General features: G+C 49.8%; 1 protein-coding gene across 4 annotated transcripts in view; it reads left to right on the plus strand.

Moving 5' to 3' along the window:
• The first annotated feature begins 1293 nt into the window (after positions 1 to 1293).
• LOC137325569 (2-5A-dependent ribonuclease-like) overlaps positions 1294 to 21700 on the plus strand; it is a 98320-nt gene continuing 77913 nt past the window's right edge. The window contains exon 1 of one of the 4 annotated variants that reach the window (XM_067990824.1): positions 1294 to 1729. The gene's annotated coding sequence lies outside the window, so the exon portion shown is untranslated. Of the gene's footprint in view, positions 1730 to 3230; positions 3393 to 17037; positions 17121 to 21700 lie in introns of those variants that run through there. The other 3 variants (XM_067990827.1, XM_067990825.1, XM_067990826.1) reach the window with 3 other exon arrangements.

A 21700-nucleotide genomic window follows, 5' to 3' on the forward strand; every position in this document is an offset into this window, starting at 1 on the left:
CAGGATTTTGACCCAATGACGATGAAAGAATGACCGCTATATGTCCAGGTTGGGATGTTGTGTGACTTGGAGGTGATGGTGTCTCCACGCACATGCTGCTCTTGTCCCTCTGGATGGTGGAGGTCGCGGGTTTGGGAAGTGCTGCGGAAGAAGCCTTGGCGAGCTGCTGCAGTGTATGCTGTACATAACACCGCAGCCACAGTGGCAGAGGGAGCGGGAGCGGACTGCAAGGGTTAAGTTATGAGGAGAGATTACACAAATTGGGGTTGTATTCTCTGGAGTTTAGAAGGTTAAGGGGTGATCTGATCGAAGTTTATAAGATATCAAGGGGAACAGATAGGGTGGATAGAGGGAAACTATTTCCGCTGGTTGGGGATTCTAGGAGTAGGGGGCACAGTCTAAAAATTAGAGCCAGACCTTTCAGGAGCGAGATTAGAAAACATTTCTACACACAAAGGGTGGTAGAAGTTTGGAACTCTTCCGCAAACAGCAATTGATATTAGCTCAATTGCTAAATTTAAATCTGAGATAGATAGCTTTTTGGCAACCAAAGGTATTAAGGGATATGGGCCAAAGGCGGGTATATGGAGTTAGATCACAGATCAGCCATGATCTTATCAAATGGCGGAGCAGGCACGAGGGGCTGAATGGCCTCCTCCTGTTCCTATGTTCGCGGGGCGGGGGGAGCCAGCGGTCTGCTTGACCCTCACCGCGCCCGCTCCTCCACCCTATCTCCCGGCCAATAAACAGCCACCCAACCGCAGCCGGAGCAGGGCACCGGGCCTGAAGCGGAGGAGGCAGGAGAGCCGGGCACCGGGCCGCCTGACCCCGCTCTCTCTCCTCCTTCCCCGGTCGCTCACGGCCGGCTGTGATTTAATTTAGCCCGCGGGAGCAGCCCCTCCGTTCAGTGCTCCCATCCCCGGCCGGCCCGGGCCCCGCTCTCAACGCCCGCCCGCCCGAGCCCATCCCCGGGCCCCGCTCTCACCGCCCGCCCGCCCGCCCGAGCCCATCCCCGGGCCCCGCTCTCACCGCCCGCCCGAGCCCATCCCCGGGCCCCGCTCTCACCGCCCGCCCGAGCCCATCCCCGGGCCCCGCTCTCACCGCCCGCCCGAGCCCATCCCCGGGCCCCGCTCTCACCGCCCGCCCGCCCGAGCCCATCCCCGGGCCCCGCTCTCACCACCCGCCCGCCCGAGCCCATCCCCGGGCCCCGCTCTCACCACCCGCCCGCCCGAGCCCATCCCCGGGCCCCGCTCTCACCGCCCGCCCGAGCCCATCCCCGGGCCCCGCTCTCACCGCCCGCCCGAGCCCATCCCCGGGCCCCGCTCTCACCGCCCGCCCGAGCCCATCCCCGGGCCCCGCTCTCACCGCCCGCCCGCCCGAGCCCATCCCCGGGCCCCGCTCTCACCACCCGCCCGCCCGAGCCCATCCCCGGGCCCCGCTCTCACCGCCCGCCCGAGCCCATCCCCGGGCCCCGCTCTCACCGCCCGCCCGCCCGCCCGAGCCCATCCCCGGGCCCCGCTCTCACCACCCGCCCGCCCGAGCCCATCCCCGGGCCCCGCTCTCACCGCCTGCCCGCCCCCGTGTCCCGGTCTCACCGTCCCCGTCTGGCCCGGGTTATGTTTGAATCTTGTTGATGAACCGTCAGAGAGCGGAAGGTCGGTGAAGGGATTGTCCGCCACAACTCACCGCGAGCAGGGGAAGGCCGAGCGAGCGAGCGGCGCCGCCTGAGGTGAGTCGGTGCGGCCCCCCCGGTGATCAGAGCCGTTCCCCCCCCCCCCCCCCCACGGTGATCAGAGCCGTTCCCCCCCCCCCCCCCACGGTGATCAGAGCCGTTCCCCCCCCCCCCCCCACGGTGATCAGAGCCGTCCCCCCCCCCCCCCCCGGTGATCAGAGCCGTCCCCCCCCCCCCCCCCCCCGGTGATCAGAGCCGTCCCCCCCCCCCCCCGGTGATCAGAGCCGTCCCCCCCCCCCCCCCGGTGATCAGAGCCGTTCCCCCCCCCGGTGATCAGAGCCGTTCCCCCCCCCGGTGATCAGAGCCGTTCCCCCCCCCGGTGATCAGAGCCGTTCCCCCCCCCGGTGATCAGAGCCGTTCCCCCCCCCGGTGATCAGAGCCGTTCCCCCCCCCCCCCCGGTGATCAGAGCCGTTCCCCCTCCCCCCCCCCCCCGGTGATCAGAGCCGTTCCCCCTCCCCCCCTCCCCCCGGTGATCAGAGCCGTTCCCCCCCCCCGGTGATCAGAGCCGTTCCCCCTCCCGGTGATCAGAGCCGTTCCCCCTCCCCCCCCCCGGTGATCAGAGCCGTCCCCCCCCCGGTGATCAGAGCCGTTCCCCCCCCCGGTGATCAGAGCCGTTCCCCCCCCCCGGTGATCAGAGCCGTTCCCCCCCCCCCCCGCTGATCAGAGCCGTTCCCCCTCCCCCCCCCCCGGTGATCAGAGCCGTTCCCCCTCCCCCCCCCCCCCGGTGATCAGAGCCGTTCCCCCTCCCCCCCCCCCGGTGATCAGAGCCGTTCCCCCTCCCCCCCCCCGGTGATCAGAGCCGTTCCCCCCCCCCCCGGTGATCAGAGCCGTTCCCCCCCCCCCCGGTGATCAGAGCCGTTGTCCCCCCCCCCGGTGATCAGAGCCGTTGTCCCCCCCCCGGTGATCAGAGCCGTTCCCCCTCCCCCCCCCCCCCCGGTGATCAGAGCCGTTCCCCCTCCCCCCCCCCCCCGGTGATCAGAGCCGTTCCCCCCCCCCCCGGTGATCAGAGCCGTTCCCCCCCCCCCGGTGATCAGAGCCGTTCCCCCCCCCCCCCGGTGATCAGAGCCGTTCCCCCCCCCCCCGCTGATCAGAGCCGTTCCCCCTCCCCCCCCCCCGGTGATCAGAGCCGTTCCCCCTCCCCCCCCCCCGGTGATCAGAGCCGTTCCCCCTCCCCCCCCCCGGTGATCAGAGCCGTTCCCCCTCCCCCCCCCCCGGTGATCAGAGCCGTTCCCCCCCCCCCCGGTGATCAGAGCCGTTCCCCCCCCCCCCGGTGATCAGAGCCGTTCCCCCCCCCCCGGTGATCAGAGCCGTTCCCCCCCCCCGGTGATCAGAGCCGTTCCCCCCCCCCGGTGATCAGAGCCGTTGTCCCCCCCCCGGTGATCAGAGCCGTTCCCCCCCCCCCCCCCCCCCCGGTGATCAGAGCCGTTCCCCCCCCCCCCCCCCCGGTGATCAGAGCCGTTCCCCCCCCCCCCCCGGTGATCAGAGCCGTTGTCCCCGAGGCGCGGGCTGACGGTTGGTCAGTCTTTGGACCGCGCGCACTTGGCTTTTGGCGCCAATTTCATATAAAAAATAAAACCCCTTCCTTAAAAAGGCCGAATGGTGCGGAGACTGGAATCAAACCCCGAGAGTGAGTGAGTGAGGGCGGAGATCACCGTCCAGGTCAGAGACATCTCACCACTGGAAGATGTTAAAGATTGAACCGTTTTTAAGCGAGTACAGAGTCAGGGAAAAGGGGAGGTCTGTGACGGGGGGAGGGCAGGAGAGATTAAATGATAAAAGGGATGATGGTGGAAAGGGCAAGGAGGGTGGGAATGGGGCAGGAAGGTTTTAGATAAAGTAAAACTGGTGGAAGGGTCGAGAACACAGATCAGCAAAAGAACCAAAGGCGACTTTTGCCTGAAAGGGCGGTGGAAGCAGATTCAATCGTGGCTTTCAAAAAGGAATTGGATAAATACTCGAAGGGAAAAAAAATTTGCAGGGCTATAGAGCGGGGGAATGGGACTAACTGGATTGCTCTTACAAAGAGTCGGCACGGGCCAGATGGGCCGCCTTCTGTGCTGTAACCATTCTGTGAAGTAAAGAAACAAAAGATGGGTCTAGAGGAGCTATAAATGGTTACAGCAGGACCATTACCAGCACCTGGTGTCTGAAAAAATGGGAGCAGTGGTTATCATCTGAAGTTATTGAAATCAATGTTGAGTCCAGAATCATAGAGAGCTTACAGCATGGAAGGAGGCCATTCGGCCCATCGAGTCCGTGCCAGCTCTATGCAAAAGCAATCCAGCTAGTCCCACTCCCCCACCCTATCCCCATAGCCCTACAAATTTTTTCCTTCCAAGTACTTATCCGGTTCCCTTTTGAAAGCCATGATTCAGTCTACCTCCACCACCCTCTCAGGCAGTGTATTCCAGATCCTAACCACTCACTGTGTAAAAAGGTTTTTCCTCATGTCACCTTTGGTTCTTTTGCCAGTCACCTTAAATCTATGTCCTCTGATTCTTGACCCTTCTGCCAATGGGAACAGTTTCTATCGACTCTGCCTAGACCCCTCATGATTTTGAATGCCTCTATCAAATCTCCACTCAACCTTATCTGTTCTAAGAAACATAGAAAACTAGGAGCAGGAGTAGGCCATTTGGCCCTTCGAGCCTGCTCCGCCATTCAATATGACCATGGCTAATCCTCTATCTCAATATCATATTCCCGCTCTCTCCCCATACCCCTTGATGCCTTTTGTGTTTAGAAATCTATCTAGCTCCTTCTTAAATATATTCAGTGACTTGGCCTCCACAGCCTTCTGTGATAGAGAATTCCACAGGTTCACCACCCTCGGAGTGAAGAAATTTCGCCTCATCTCAGTCCTAAATGTCCTACCCCGTATCCTGAGACTTTGACCCTTCGTTCTGGACACCCCAGCCAGGGGAAACATCCTCCCTGCATCCAGTCTGTCTAGCCCTGTCAGAATTTCATATGTTTCAATGAGATCCCCTCTCATTCTTCTAAACTCGAGTGAATACAGATGTTGCTACTGCCCTCTTCATGATAAGTCTATCATGCAGCACTATCAAATGCCTTTTGAAAGTCTGTATACACCACATCAACTGCATTGCCCTCATCTACCCCCTCTGTTACCTCATCAAAAGACTCTATCAGGTTAGTTAAAACGAATTGCCTTTAACAAATCCGTGCTGGCTTTCCCTAATCGATCTATACTCATCCAAGTGACTGTTAATTCTGTCCCGGATTATCATTTCTAAAAGTTTCCACACTACTGAGATTAAACTGATTGGCCTGTAGTTGCTGGGTTTATCCTTAAACCCTTTTTTGAACAAGAGTGTAACATTTGCAGTTCTCCAGTCCTCTGGCACCACCCCCGTATCTACCGATGTTTGGAAGATTATGGCCAGTACCTCTGCAGTTTCCACCCTTACTTCTGTCAGCAACCTAGGATGCATCCCATCCGGACCAGGTGACTTATCTACTTTAAGTACAGCTAGCATTTCGAGTACCTCTTCTTTATCTATTTTTAGCCCATCCAGTATCTCAACTATATCTTCCTTTACTGAGACTCTGGCAGCATCTTCTTGGTAAAGACAGATGTAAAGTACTCAATTAGTACCTCAGCCATGCCCTCTGCCTCCATGAGTAGATCTCCTTTATGGCCCCACCCCTCCTCTTACTACCTGTTTACTGTTAACATGTTTGTAGAAGACTTTTGGATTCCCTTTTACGTTGGTCGCTAGTCTATTCTCATACTCTCTCTTTGCCCCTCTTATTTCCTTTTTCACTTCCCCTCTGAACTTTCTATATTCTCTCTCATTCTCACTTGTGTTATCAACCTGACACCTGTCATACGCCCCTTTTTTCCACTTCATCTTATTCTCTATCTCCTTTGTCATCCAGGGAGCTCTGGCTGTAGTTGCACTACCTTTCTCCCTCGTTGGAATGTACCTTGTCTGTACCAGAATCATCTCCTCTTTAAAGGCTGCCCACTGTTCAATTATAGTTTTGCCTGCCAATCTATGATTCCAATTTACCTGGGCCAGATCTGTTCTCAACCCACTGAAATAACACTATGATTGCTGCTCCCTAAATGCTCCCCCACTAACACTTGCTCCACTTGGCCCGTCTTATTCCCTAGAACCAAGTCCAGCAATGTCTCCATCCTGGTCAAGAAAATTATCCTGAACACATTTCAAAAATTCCTCCCCCTCCGTGCCCCTTAGATTATTATTGTTATTATTATATTATTATTGTTATCCCAGTCTATATTAGGATAGTTGAAGTCCCCAGTTATCACTACTCAATGGCTTTTGCACCTCTTCCTGCAAATTTGCTCCTCTATATCCTTCCCACTAGTTGGTGCCCTATAGAATACACCCAGTAGTGTAACGGCACTTCTTTTATTTCTTAACTCTAACCAAATAGATTCTGTCTTTGACCCCTCCAGGACATCCTCTCTCTCCAGCACTGCAATATTCTCTTTAATCAATACTGCCACCACCCCTCCTCCTTTCTTTCCTTCCCTATCTTTCCTGAACACCTTGTATCCAAGAATATTTAGTACCCAATCCTGACCTTTATTGATCCGTTATCGCCACAACATCATATTCCCATGTGGCTAATTGTGCCTGCAGCTCACCAACCTTGTTTACCACACTTGTGCGTTTACACACATGCACCACAAACCAGTCTTAGACTTTCTTGTATTCTCTCTTAGTCTGATCCCACCTAATACTGTACTGTTACTTGCTCTAGTGCTATCTTTCTTTCCCGATCCTTTGTGCACCTTGTTTCTCCTTTCCAATGCTACATCCTGGTGCCCATCCCCCGCCAAATTAGTTTAATTCCCCCCCCACAGCACTAGCAAACCTACCCTGCGAGGACGTTGGTCCCAGCTCAGTTGAGGTGCAACCCGTCCGGCCTGTACAGTTTCCACCTCCCTCAGATCCGGTCCCAATGCCCCCAGGAATCTAAAGCCCTCCCTCCTGCACCATCTCTCCAGCCATGCGTTCATCTGCTCTATCCTCCTATTTCTATACTCACTAGCATGTGGCACCAGGAGTAATCCTGAGATTACTACCTTTGAGGTCCTGCTTCTTAATCTTTTTCTTAACTCCTTAAAATCTGCCTGCAGGACCTCATCCCTCTTTCTACCTATGTTTTTGGTACCGATATGGACCACGACCTCCGGCTATTCACCCTCCCCCCAGAATGTTCTGCAGTCGCTCAGTGACATCCTTGACCCTGGCACCAGGTTGTAAAAGATGAAGTGCTGTTCCTTGAGCTTCCTGACTGCTGACCGGCCCCTGGAGGTTTAATGACTTGATGTGATCACATGGCACTGGCCCGTGCCTGAACATGTGATGCTTGCTGATGTAACGCATGCACATGTCTTTAGTTGAAATGTATCACCAAGGGATGAATAAAATATTTGAATGAAAGATTTCAGCGAGATGAATTACATCATAGTTTCTAAACGAAAAGAACACAAAAGAAAAAAAACTTGCATTTATATAACACCTTTCACAACCTCAGGATGTCCCAAAGCACTTTACAGCCAGTTAAGTACTTTTGAAGTGTAGACACTGTTGTGGGAAAAAGAGAACAATTTAAGGATAATTAGTGTTTAAATAAAAACTACTCCTGTAATGATTCTACAGTGTCAACCACAATTAATAAATTCCACTGATTTAATGAAAACATTGATATGCTAAGGTTAATAAGGCCATAAAAAAGCAAACCAAGCACTAGGGTTCATTTGTAGAGGGATACAATTGAAAAGCAGCGAAGTTATGTTAACTTGCATAGAACCTCGATTAGACCACACCTAAAGTAATGTGAACAAGTTTGGTCTCCATATTATAAAAAGGATATAGAGGCACTAGAGAAGGTGCAAAAAAGATTTACTAGGATGATACCAAAACTGAGAGGTTATACCCATCAGGAAAGATTGAACAGGCTGGGGCTCTTTTCTTTAGAAAAGAGAAGACTGAGGGGTGACCTGATAGAGGTCTTTAAGGTTATGAAAGGGTTTGATAGGGTACACATAGAAAAGATGTTTCCACTTGCGGAGGAGAACAAGGGGCCAGAAATATAAGATAGTCACTAATAAATCTAACAAGGAAATCAGGAGAAACTTCTTTACCCAGGAGTAGTTGAGGTGACTAGCATTGATGCATTTAAGGGGAAGTGAGTTAAACACATGGGGGAGAAAGGAATAGAAGGATATGTTGATGGGATGAGATAAAGAAGAGTGGGAGGAGGCTCGTGTGGAGCATAAACACCGGCATAGATCTGTTGGGCCGAATGGCCTGTTTCTGTGCTGTACATTCTATGTAAGTAAAGTTTTTGTGCAATTTTATTACTTTTTACAATAAATTGCACATCATAAAAATAATAAATAAAACCCAAACCAAACCTAATTCACTGATTTCAAGACCCAATTGCGGAAACCCAGCTTCGGGGAGGTGAGGCTCAGTCCTCAGGGAGAACAACAGCAACTTGCATTTATATAGCGCCTTTAACGTAGTAAAACGTCCCAAGGCGCTTCAAAGGAGCGATTATCTAACAAAATTTGACACCGAGCCACATATGGAGATATTAAGATGGGTGACCAAAAGCTTGGTCAAAGAGGTAGGTTTTAAGGAGCATCTTAAAGGAGGAGAGAGGCATCAGGAGAGAATGCCAGAGCTTACAGTCTAGGCAGCTGAAGGCACGGCTGCCAAGGTGGGGCGAAGCCGCACCAAAGCTGTAATAATACACATTATACGACAGGACACAGCACAGGCCAACATGAATTGCCCCTCTCCCAGCGGCTGGGTTAATCCACCCAGGGGCTGCGGCCGGTGGCTCCTCGTCACCATTCCCTCCTTCAGTCACTGGAGACCAAGTCACATTTAAAGGACACCTCGTCTGCTTCCACTCCTCATCCCCCCCCAGGAATCAAACGTCGATCCTGATCGTCCGATCCCAAATCTCACAGGCCAGGCTAGTTAGCAGACAGAGATGAGAGAAGAGTTAAAATTCACAGGCAAGGAATTTCCTTGTGGCTGGTTATGCCCCATGCCGTAACTTTGCTGGGATACGGGGCCACTCCTGGGAGGCTGGGAATGGCTGAGATGGTCAGAGAAGGTATGATAGGAGGGAGGCGGGAATCGCAAGTCGGGATAGCTGAGGCGCGATCTGCAAATACTTTTTCTGGGTCACGCGCAGCAGTGCCCAGGAGAGCAATCCTCAATTCCAGGAGAGTCCCGGACAATCAGAGAACTGGCAACCCTAGTGGAAAGATTAAATTGTCAAGTTTGGTGAAAGCAGAGTTGACAGAAAAATAAAGTTGAGTCAAAAGCTGCCTCACCAACAGGCTGCTTGAATTTATTTGGAGCAAGAATTGTATTTATCAATGTTTAATCCCTGCTTATGTCGTGTGGTTCTGAATTTAAAGCCTGCCCCACATTTTACTATATTAAAGGGACCATATAAATGTAAGTTGCTAGGTTTCTTTTATTATTCACTCAGGATATGGGCATCGCTGGCAAGGCCAGCATTTGTTGCCCATCCTTAGTTGCCCTTGGGCAAGTGGTGATAGGACTGAGTGTCTTGCTAGACCACTTCAGAGTCAACCAGGTGGGTGTGGGACTGGAGTCGCATATAGGCCACGCCGGGTAAGGAGGGCAGGTCTCCTTCCCTAAAGGACATTAGTGAACCAGTTGGGTTTTTATAACAATCCGACAGCTTCACAGTCACGTTCACTGATACCAGCTTTTTTTAAACTGAATTCAAATTCTCAAACTGCGGTGGTGGGATTTGAACTCACATTCTCTGGATTATAAATCCAGACCTCTGGATTAGTAACATAACCACTACCCTACCAGACCCATATATTTTGCTGTGCCTATGATGGTGTATTCTAAGTACTAATCACCCTCTTGGTACTGTGCTACTTTAATCACTGATACTGAACCTTATGACAGCACTAACCGTTGTGTGAGTGATGTGGTTAAATGAAGTAGTTATAGTATCACACCCAACTGTGCCCTGTCAGTCCATGATTTCTCTTGAGGTGAGCTAAGAGCTAAATGGTAAACAACTAATGTTGGACTGCATTTCTACTGAAGGTGGGTGGCATGGCATAGCATGGCAGGGCAGGGAGAAGCTGAGAGCGGCAGGCCGCAGTTTCTAGCGGCAGGTGTGGGGCACCAGTTGGGCGGGAAAGGGAGCCTCGTTTTCAGGTGGCGGATGCTGGGATCCAACCAGGACCGCAGGCCGGTTGGTTCGCAGTCTGTTGGGGGGGTGGGGGTGGTAAGAGAAGGTTTCTGGCCAGGGCCACAGGCTCACTTTGGGGTCGCAGGTCACTGGGTAATTTTCAGGCTGCAGGTGATGAGTGTGGGAAGGGATTCAGCCAGGCCAAGGATGAATCTCCCACTGGGAGGGAGGGCAGTCCAAGAGTGGGCATGAGCCTCCCACTGGGAGGGAGGGCAGTCCAAGAGTGGGCATGAGCCTCCCACTGGGAGGGAGGGCAGTCCAAGAGTGGGCATGAACCTCCCACTGGGAGGGAGGGCAGTCCAAGAGTGGGCATGAACCTCCCACTGGGAGGGAGGGCAGTCCAAGAGTGGGCATGAACCTCCCACTGGGAGGGAGGGCAGTCCAAGAGTGGGCATGAACCTCCCACTGGGAGGGAGGGCAGTCCAAGAGTGGGCATGAGCCTCCCACTGGGAGGGAGGGCAGTCCAAGAGTGGGCATGAGCCTCCCACTGGGAGGGAGGCAGCCCAAGAGTGGGCATGAGCCTCCCACTGGGAGGGAGGGCAGTCCAAGAGTGGGCATGAACCTCCCACTGGGAGGGAGGGCAGTCCAAGAGTGGGCATGAACCTCCCACTGGGAGGGAGGGCAGTCCAAGAGTGGGCATGAACCTCCCACTGGGAGGGAGGGCAGTCCAAGAGTGGGCATGAGCCTCCCACTGGGAGGGAGGGCAGTCCAAGAGTGGGCATGAGCCTCCCACTGGGAGGGAGGCAGCCCAAGAGTGGGCATGAGCCTCCCACTGGGAGGGAGGGCAGTCCAAGAGTGGGCATGAACCTCCCACTGGGAGGGAGGGCAGTCCAAGAGTGGGCATGAACCTCCCACTGGGAGGGAGGGCAGTCCAAGAGTGGGCATGAACCTCCCACTGGGAGGGAGGGCAGTCCAAGAGTGGGCATGAACCTCCCACTGGGAGGGAGGGCAGTCCAAGAGTGGGCATGAACCTCCCACTGGGAGGGAGGGCAGTCCAAGAGTGGGCATGAGCCTCCCACTGGGAGGGAGGGCAGTCCAAGAGTGGGCATGAGCCTCCCACTGGGAGGGAGGCAGCCCAAGAGTGGGCATGAGCCTCCCACTGGGAGGGAGGGCAGTCCAAGAGTGGGCATGAACCTCCCACTGGGAGGGAGGGCAGTCCAAGAGTGGGCATGAACCTCCCACTGGGAGGGAGGGCAGTCCAAGAGTGGGCATGAACCTCCCACTGGGAGGGAGGGCAGTCCAAGAGTGGGCATGAACCTCCCACTGGGAGGGAGGGCAGTCCAAGAGTGGGCATGAGCCTCCCACTGGGAGGGAGGGCAGTCCAAGAGTGGGCATGAGCCTCCCACTGGGAGGGAGGGCAGTCCAAGAGTGGGCATGAGCCTCCCACTGGGAGGGAGGGCAGTCTATGAGTGGGCATGAATCTCCCACTGGGAGGGAGGGCAGTCTATGAGTGGGCATGAACCTCCCACTGGGAGGGGGGACGGTCCAAGAGTGGGCATGAACCTCCCACTGGGAGGGAGGACGGTCCAAGAGTGGGCATGAACCTCCCACTGGGAGGGGGGATGGGCAAGTAGCCAGAGGCCCAACAAGTTAGCATCTTGGAGAGGGCACCTTGTGACTGCTACCCCCAAGGTAAGTCAGTGGGCAGATGAGTGAGCATCACCTGAGGTACAAGTGGAGCAGTGGGTACCAGGTCTAATGCCATTGTGAGCTCCAAGGCCCCACAATGGCAAGGACGGGCAGGACCAAGAAAAAGGAAGCAACTTAACTTAAAATAATCAATGTAAGTAAATTTAAAATCAAATTTACCTGGCTGCAAATAAAAGTTAAATAAATTCAAAATGAATTTTTAAAAATATTCCACACTTGAGAAGAATAACAAGGGTACGATAGTAACATTGGATTAAAATGTCACAGTGCTGTGCTGGCCAGGCACCGACAAGGGATGGGGGGCAAGGTTCCCTCCAATTTTTTTCGGCCATGAGCTGAATGAATTTGGGTTTGTGCACCGATATAAAGGCTGTGTGCACCACCGTAAAAAAACTCACAACTTTACATAGAACATCTTTTTAGAAAATATTATTCAGGGTAAATAACAAACGGAACAAATGTACAAAATAATGGATCATTGTAACATTTTAATGTTATATTGGCTGATAAATTTAAATAATTTATGAAATGGGTTTCTTAAGTTGCACCAGGATCGAGCAGACCAATCTCATTATATTTTATTAAAAATTATCTGATGGGAACGATTCCAATCAGCTATTTGTTGAATCAGTTTAATGACTGATTTAAACAGAAATAAATCGTGTGCAATCAGAATATTTAAATTGAGTCAGAAATACAAAACAGCTGTCAAATCAGTCAGTGTGAATTTGGGGATAGGGAACAGTTTAATTAAAGCTCTCCTTCCCCCGTCCCTCCTCCCCTCTCCTCACCCCCATCCCTCCATCGAATCCTCAGCAGGGCTTAACGTATTATTGCAGTCCAATCGTACATCTTGCAGGTCTCATTAATTTTGGCCGCCTCTATATATGGGCCTCTCATCTCTGATTGGGCGGGGGTGCCCGGTCTCTGATTGGGTGGATAGGTGCAGTCTACGACAAATGCATCGGTTTCAATCTTCCTGGTCTGGTTTCCACACAACCAATCAGCTGCTCGCTGCCTGCATTTTCTAGCAGTGCAGTAAACAATGTGGCGGCTGGGGCCGGAGCCGTAGGATAGTCATCGAATCTTACAGCACAGGAGGAGGCCATTCGGCCCATCGTGCCTGTGCCGGCTCTTTGAAAGAGCTATCCAATTAGTCCCACTCCCCTGCTCTTTCCCCATAGCCCTGTAAATTTTTTCCACTTCATGTATTTATCCAATTCCCTTTTGAAAGTCACTATTGAATCTGCTTCCACCACCCTTTCAGGCAGCGCATTCCAGATCATAACAACTCGCTGTGTGAAGTGCTTTCTCCTCATGTCGCCTGTTTCTTTTGCCAATCACCTTAATTCTGTGTCCTCTGGTTACCGACCTTTCTGTCACTGGAAACAGTTTCTCCTTATAAAAAGAGGGGTTGTAGGGCTGAAGGAGGTTACAGCCATAGATGGGGCTTGGAGGGATTTGACGAGGGGATAAGAATTTTAAAAGCAGAAGCAACCAAAATAGACAGCCGTTTCCCCCAGTACAGAATGTGACTCAAGACTAACAGGAAGGATGTTACTTTAACTACTAAAGGCGTAGAAAAGATGAGACATTGTCCCTCTAAATATCACAAATCCATGCATAATGAGAGGAAATCAATCTCTGAACCTTTAACTAATGGAAAGAGGGAAATGAATGGCCTTTAAACACCCGGTCCACTTGACACTAAAGTGTCTGAAACTCATAATAGGAACTCCAGGAAAACAAAATACTGACAAATATTAAACTGTTTCCTTGACAAAAGAAACCTCGATTTAGCTATTAAAAGATAAATAGTTTAACAGGGCTTCTCATGAACTCACCTGACTTGCTGACTCAGGTTTCCACCCCTCAAGCACTGCGATTGAAGCTGCCTTTGGTCCTTCGGCCTGAGCTCACTTCCTGGGGCAATCAATCACCACTCGTCAACATCACGCTGCCGGGTGAAGTCGAGGGGCTCAGGAAGAAACAAAAACGAGACCTTGATTCCGCCCCTTCCTCGGCCGGAGCCGCGGGATCAGACACTCCCCAGCACCAGAAGCGAGAGCTGGAGAAGGGCACTGGTCAGTGTGGGAGAGGGGCCGAGAGCACTGGTTCAAGTGCACGGCCCACAACAGACTGCTGCGCGGCCGCACACACGCCCAGCAGCTTAGAGGAAACGGTGGGGTGCAGTGGAAGCTTAGGGTGCACATGTGCTGTTGCTTTTGCACTGCAGAGAAGGGAGACAGTCACACACACACACACACACACACAGTCTGGAGCATAACTCTATTGTGGGGTCAAAATACCTATAAAAAGCAATCATGGGCTTTCCGCTGGAACTCTTGGGAATTTTAAAAACTGAGCTGTTTTAACATTTTTGAGAAATCGAGACTCCTGCACAGTGGTAGGATAGATAATGGAATCCTTACTCAAAGATTTAATAGAAAAACATCTAGAAACCGAAAATATAATCAAGAATAGTCAGCACGGATTTCAAAAGGGAAGGTCATGCTTGACCAAACTTAATGAATTCTTTGAAGAAGTAACAGAAAGAGTAGACAAGGGTAATGTAGTAGATTTAATATATTTGGATTTTCAAAAGGCCTTCGATAAGGAACCGCATAGTCGTCTCATGACTAAGGTCAGAGCACGTGGAGTCAGGGGACAGGTAGCAGAATGGATAGAAAGCTGGCTACAAAACAGAAAACAGAGAGTAGGGGTTAAAGGTAGTTACTCAGACTGGCTAAAGATGGGAAGTGGTGTTCCACAGGGATCAGTGCTGGGACCACTGTTGTTCACCATTTATATAAACAATCTGGAATCGGAAGTACAATTTCAAAATTTGCAGATGACACTAAATTAGGAGGTATAGTTAATACTGAGGAGGACAAAATACAGGAAGACATTAATAAATTTGCAGAATGGGCGTATAATTGGCAAATGAATTTCAATATAGGTAAGTGTGAGGTATTACATTTTGGTAGGAAGAATAAGGGGGCCACATACTGCTTGGATAATAAGAATCTAAATGTGGCACAGGAGCAGAGGGATCTGGGTGTACAGATACACAAATCACTAAAAGTAGCGACGCAGGTTAATAAGGCCATGAAAATAGCGAACCAAGCATTGGGGTTCAAATCTAGAGGGATAGAATTGAAAAGCAGAGAAGTTATGTTAAACTTGTATCAAACCTTGGTCAGACCACACTTGGAGGACTGTGAACAGTTCCAGCCTCCATATTATAAAAAGGATATAGAGACATTGGAGAAGGTGCATAAAAGATTTACTAGGATGATACCAGAACTGAGAGGTTATACCTATTAGGAAAGAGCAGACTGGGGCTCTATTCTCTAGAGAAGAGAAGATTGAGGGGTGACCTGATAGAGGTCTGTAAAATTATGAAAGGGTTTGATAGGATAGACTTAGAGAAGATGTTTCCACTTGCAGAGGAGACCAGAACCAGGGGCCATAAATATAAGCTAGTCACTAATAAATCCAATAGGGAATTCAGGAGAAACTTCTTTACCCAGAGAATGGTTAGAATGTGGAACTCGCTACCACAAGGAGTAGTTGAGGCGAATAGCATAGATGCATTTAAGGGGAAGCTAGATAAACACACGAGAAAGAAAGGAATAGAAGGATATGCTGAGAGGGTGAGATGAAGTAGGGAGGGAGGAGGCTCGTGTGGAGCATAAACACCGGCATGATCTTGTTGGGCCAAGTGGCCTGTTTCTATGCTGTACATTCTATGTAATTCTATGTAACATGCTCTTGAAGCACTTAAATGGACACGCATGCACAGAACTCTCTCGTGGTGACTGTAATACGGATTCTCAACTATGGCAGCCTGCAGTATAACTCTGGTAAATGCTGGATGCGAATCATTGCTGCTCTCGGATTAACTGCAGGCTAAGATATCTGGCACACATCATGAGGAAGAGTCTCACAGGAGTTCCAAGGCAGGTACTGCTCTACACACCAGAGGAACCGAGCTGGAGGAGTGAGCAATACCCACCTTGGAGAGGGAAGATGGAGAATGATATAATCTGCATGGGTTGGCAGGTAACACATTGGGCATTAGTGGGTTGCCTCATACATTACTTGGTATGAGAAGATATAAGTTAGATCATCTCTAATACATCAACTTTTGCATTGGTGCTTCTTACTTATCTATAAAGCTGTAGCTCAGTTGGTAGCACTTCTCGCTTCTGAGTTAGAAGGTTGTGGGTTCGAGTCCCAATCCAGAGACTTCAGTATATAATCCAGACTGACACTCCAGTACTGTACTGAGGGAGTGCTGCATTGTCGGAGGTGCCATCTTTTGGATGAGACGTTAGCCTGCCCTCTCAGTTGAATGTAACAGATCCCATGGCGTAATTCGAACCAGTGCAGGGGAGTTCTCCCCAGTGTCCTGGCCAATGCTTATCCTTCAACCAACATTATAGAATCATAGAAAGGTTACAGCACGGAAGGAGGCCGTTTGGCCCATCGAGTCCGCGCCAGCTCTATGCAAGAGCAATCCAGCTAGTCCCACACCCCCCGCCCTTTCCCTGCAGCCCTGCAAATTTTTTCCTTCCAGGTACTTATCCAGTTAACTTTTGAAGGCCATGATTGAATCTGCCTCCAACACCCCCTCGGGCAGTACATTCCAGATCCTAACCACTTGCCGTTAAGTCACTAAAACAAAATATCTGATCGTTATCACATTGCTGTTTGTGGGACCTTGCTGTGCGCAAATTGGCTGCCACATTTCCTACAGTACAGGGTGAGTTGTTATGATCTGGAATGCACTACCTGAAAAGGTGGTGGAAGCAGATTCACTCCTAACTTTCAAAAGGGAATTGGGTAAATACTTGAAAAGGAAAAATTTGCAGCGCTCTGGGGACAGAGCAGAGGAGTGGGACTAATTGGATGTCTCTTTCAAAGAGCCGGCACAGGCACGATGGCCTGAATGGCCTCCTTCTGTGATGCATGATTCTATGATTACAACAGTGACTGCACTTCAAAAGTACTTAATTGGCTGTAAAGCGCTGTGGGACGCCCCGAGGCTGTGAAAGTCACTATGTAAATGCAAGTCTTTCTTTATAAAGACCATGGAAATATCCTGCTGGCAAATTAGTATTATTGTCAATTGCATTTTGGAATTTCTCCAATAGTTTTGCAATTTCCGTGATCTCCAGAGTGAAAATAAAGTTTGCGAGTTTTGTCAAGCTAGTTTATGATGCAGCAGAAGAGGAAAGCACTGTGGATCACTCTTACATATTAAACTTTTCCAATTTGTCATCTGTTTAGTTTGATGAGGTTAGGGGCGGGACGCAATGTGGTCGAGCTGGATTCAACACTACATCCACATTCAATATAACCAGCACCAATAAAAAATACAGGGCGGGAACACAAGCAGGAAGTATACTTCTCGATTTACTTTTCTTAAAGAAAAAGGACAAAGAACGTTGTAGGAACAGTTTGTAAGTAGGTGGAACTCTCCAAATTAAGAATCTGATCGTTTTAAAAGCTGTATTTGTTGGTGTTTGATTTCATCTCAGACATTAGCTTGGTTTTGTTTGCAAGGACACCATTAATATTATTGAAAGCAAAAGTGTCTTCATAACAGACTGTTTTCCGGGTGATACGATAATTGCAAATTAGCTCTTGCTTAATGTTAATTATGGGTTTGTTGTAATCTGTGAAACAAATTGAAACAAGCATGACATTTAGAAGGGGGAGCAAATGGTTAGCTTGCTATGCTCAGGACCTGTTCAGTTTTATTTCTGAAGTGTTTGCCATTTTAAACTGTATTGCCTTTTCTTTCATGTGATCGGGCTGTTTCTTGGGTTGGAAAGGACGAGGGAGGTCGTTTCATTAAATCCTGCTTGCATTTGGGTTGTTTAAACAACACAAATCCCTAAGAAGGGCTCAGACCGACACTTGTGCTATTACTGTATTTTGGCAGTTCATATCGTTTTATTTTAATTTCGGGTCTGATTGCTGGCTGTGAGTTAGTCAGGTTACATTATCATGGCTGCTCTGTCAGTTTTGGGCGATATTAAAAAGGCCAGTTGGAAGTGTTAAAACTTGCTGTTACCCGCCGTTTCAAACAGGTGCCGATGTTGACACACTCGGCTTGTACTATCTTCCGAGTCAGGCTGTTGCATTGTGAACGGATTTTGTACTGGTGTCAGCCGTGGCTCAGTGCGTAGCACTCTTGAGTCAGAAGGTTGTGGGTCCAAGTCCCACTCTGGAGACTTGCAGCATGCAGGGCCTGAATGACAGTATCATGAGTATGCCTTTATGCTCTGCTCAGCCTTGCTCTAGAGTTCTCTGGTTTAAATCACTTCGCACCTCCTTCCCCCTCTGCACCTAATTCCCACACTCACCAAATTCCCAGTTGAATGTCCTCACTGGTGGACGCAAAAGATCCCATTGCAAAGGAGAGCAGGGGAGTTCTCCCCGGTGTCCTGGGCCAATATTTATCCCTCAACCAACATCACTGAAAAAGATTATCTGATCATTATCACATTGCTGTTTGTGGGATCTTGCTGTGCGCAAATTGGCTGTCGCATTTCCGACATTACAACAGTGACTATGCTTCAAAAGTATTTAATTGGCTGTAAAGCACTTTGGGACATCCTGAGGTTATGAAAGGCGCTGTATAAAATGCAAGTCTTTTTTTCTTTTTTGAGACCAGTCACATTAGAGAGAAAAAAAACACATCTCCTTACTAAGACCCTGATCTGACCTGTTCTGTCTCTATTCTATGGGGGGGGGGGGGTGTAATATCTGGTGAGCTGCCCACCTCTCCCTTGCTCCATCCTTTGTTCCTCCTCCACCTTGATAATGGCAGACAAGGGGTATGCCTACAAGGAATGCCCTACCTGCACCTGAAAAATGCCCACTGTGGGTAGGGGTAGTGAGAATCTGCCAGTGCTTTGACAGTCAGAAGTGTTGAGAAGCAAGTCCAGCTCTGTGAAGGCAGAATGCAAAATATTTTTTAAAATGCTGCATAAAAGTGTTACCCGCCTGCAACTGCAGAACATCCAAAAAATGCCAGATAGGAAAAGACTAGCTGGTCCACCCAGCCTGTCCCACACAGTCGTGTTGCCTTATGCTTCACGATTACGACATTCCACCTGGGTCCATGGAATCTCCTGTGAGGGGTGAAAGACTAGATTAAAAACCCACGTCCAATTAAGGGAAAAATATCTGGAAAATTCCTCTCCGACCCCCCCCCCCCCCTCCCTTCTATCATATCACTTAGTAATAGTCATTGTTCTAATGAGAAAAAGCCCCAATTTTTCCAATGATATCTCGTTCTGTCTCACTGTCAGATCTCTGGTCCAGTTATATCTTGTTCTGGCGTACTGTCCGATCTTTGTCATAGGTACATAGGAACAGGAGGAGGCCATTAGCCGCTCGAGCCTGTTTCGCCCTTCAGTGAGATCATGGCTGATCTGTACCTAACTCCATCCACCCGCCTGGGCTCCATATCCCTTAATACCCGTGGCTAGCAAAAATCTATCAATCTCAGATTTAAAATTATTAATTGAGCGAGCATCTACTACTTTTTGTGAGAGAGTTCCACACTTCTACCACCCTTTGCTTGAAGAAATGTTTCCTAACTTCTGTCCTGAATGACCTGGCTCTGATTTTAAGGTTATGTCCCCCTTGTCCTCGACTCTCCCACCGGCAAAAAAAGTTTCCCTCAATCTACCCTATCAATTCCTTTCAATATCCTAAAAACCTCAATCAAATCAACCCTGTATCTTCGATATTCCAGGGAATACAAGCCTAGTTTTTGTCATCTCTCTTCATAATCTAACCCTTGGAGCCCTGGTTACATTCTGGTGAATCTGCACTGCACTCCTTCCAAAGCCAATGTATCCTTTCTAAGTGAGGTGTCCAGAACTGTACACATTACTCCAGATGTGGTCTAACCAGGGCTTTGTATAGCTGTAGCAAAACTTCCCACTATATTATAGCCCTTTAGTTACAAAGGCTAACATTCCATTAGCCTTTTTGATAATCTTTTGTACCTGACTGCTACATTTTAGTGATCTGTGTACATGGACCCCTGAATCTCTCTGGACCTCCACTGTTTCTAGCTTTTCACCATTAACAAAATACTCGGATCTGTCCTTTTTTGGTCCAAAATGGACAACCTCACACTTACCTGTGTTGAAATCCATTTGCCAAAATTTTGCCCACTCACTTAATCTATCAATTTTGTATTTTTATACTCCATGTACACTTCTTACAATGCCACCAATCTTTATGTCGTCGGCAAACTTTGACATATGGCTCTCGAAGTATGTTATCGAAGGCATTAATAAATAAAGTGAATAGTTGAGGCCCCAGCACAGATCATAGTATCATATTGGGTACAACACAGGAGGAGGCCGTTCATCTCATCGTGCCTGTGCTGGCTCTTCGAAGGAGCTATCCCTTATTAGTCCCATTCCCCTGCTTTTTCCCCATAGCCCTGTCGTTTTTTCCCTTCAGGTATTTATTTAATTCCCTTTAGAAAGTTACTATTGAATCTGCTTCCACCACCCTTTCAGACAGTGTATTCCAGATCATTACAACTCACTGTGTAAAAAAGTGTCATAATGTAAGGAATCTTACAACACCAGGTTATAGTCCAACAGTTTTATTTGAAAATCACAAGCTCTCGGAGGCTTTCTCCTTCGTCAGGTGAGTGTCGGATTCTTTGAAAATTACCGCATATGTAGTCACAGAACAATGCCTGGTGATTACATATAATCTTTCCAACTGCCCGTTATCAAGACAATCAAAGGAATTGAATAGCGTCCAGACAGAAAAACATTAGATACCAGACTACTGAATATACAAACGGCCAGAACCAAAGACAGGGAGGGAGAGAGAGAGAGAGAGAAACAGCCGAAAGGAAGAGAAAGAAAGAGAATGACCAGTTGTATTAAAAACAGATAACTTTTTTTTCGCTGGTGGGGTTACGTATAGCGCGACATGAACCCAAGATCCCGGTTGAGGCCGTCCTCATGGGTGCGGAACTTGGCTATCAATTTCTGCTCGACGATTTTGCGTTGTCGTGTGTCTCGAAGGCCGCCTTGGAGAACGCTTACCCGAGATCGGTGGCTGAATGTCCTTGACTGCTGAAGTGTTCCCCGACTGGGAGGGAACCCTCCTGTCTGGCGATTGTTGCGCGGTGTCCGTTCATCCGTTGTCGCAGTATTTGCATGGTCTCGCCAATGTACCATGCTCCCGGGCATCCTTTCCTGCAACGTATGAGGTAGACAACGTTGGCCGAGTCACAGGAGTATGAACCATGTACCTGGTGGGTGGTGTCCTCTCGTGTGATGGTGGTATCTGTGTCGATGATCTGGCATGTCTTGCAGAGGTTGCCGTGGCAGGGTTGTGTGGTGTCGTGGACGCTGTTCTCCTGAAAGCTGGGTAATTTGCTGCGAACGATGGTCTGTTTGAGGTTGGGTGGCTGTTTGAAGGCGAGTAGTGGAGGCCTGGGAATGGCCTTAGCGAGGTGTTCGCCGTCATCGATGACATGTTGAAGGCTGCGGAGAACATGGCGTAGTTTCTCCGCACCAGGGAAGTACTGGACGACGAAGGGTACTCTGTTGGTTGCGTCCCGTGTTTGTCTTCTGAGGAGGTCTATGCGATTTTTCGCTGTGGCCCGTCGGAACTGTCGATCGACGAGTCGAGTGTCATATCCCATTCTTACGAGGGCGTCTGTAGGTGTCCATCGCGTTCCTCCTCGTCTCAGCAGATCCTGTGTATTCGGAGGGCCTGTCTATAGGGGATGACCTCTTTGACGTGGTTAGGGTGGAAGATGGAAAAGTGGAGCATTGTGAGATTGTCCATGGGCTTGCGGTAGAGTGAGGTGCTGAGGTGCCCGTCTTTGATGGAGATTCGTGTGTCCAAAAAAGGAACCCATTCTGAGGAGTAGTCCATGGTGAGTTTGATGGTGGGATGGAACTTGTTAATGTTATTGTGTAGTCTCTTCAGTGATTCATCGCCATGGGTCCATAGGAAGAAAATGTCGTCGATGTATCTGGTGTATA

This window comes from Heptranchias perlo, chromosome 9 (genome assembly GCF_035084215.1).
Source record: "Heptranchias perlo isolate sHepPer1 chromosome 9, sHepPer1.hap1, whole genome shotgun sequence".
NCBI lineage: Eukaryota > Metazoa > Chordata > Chondrichthyes > Hexanchiformes > Hexanchidae > Heptranchias > Heptranchias perlo.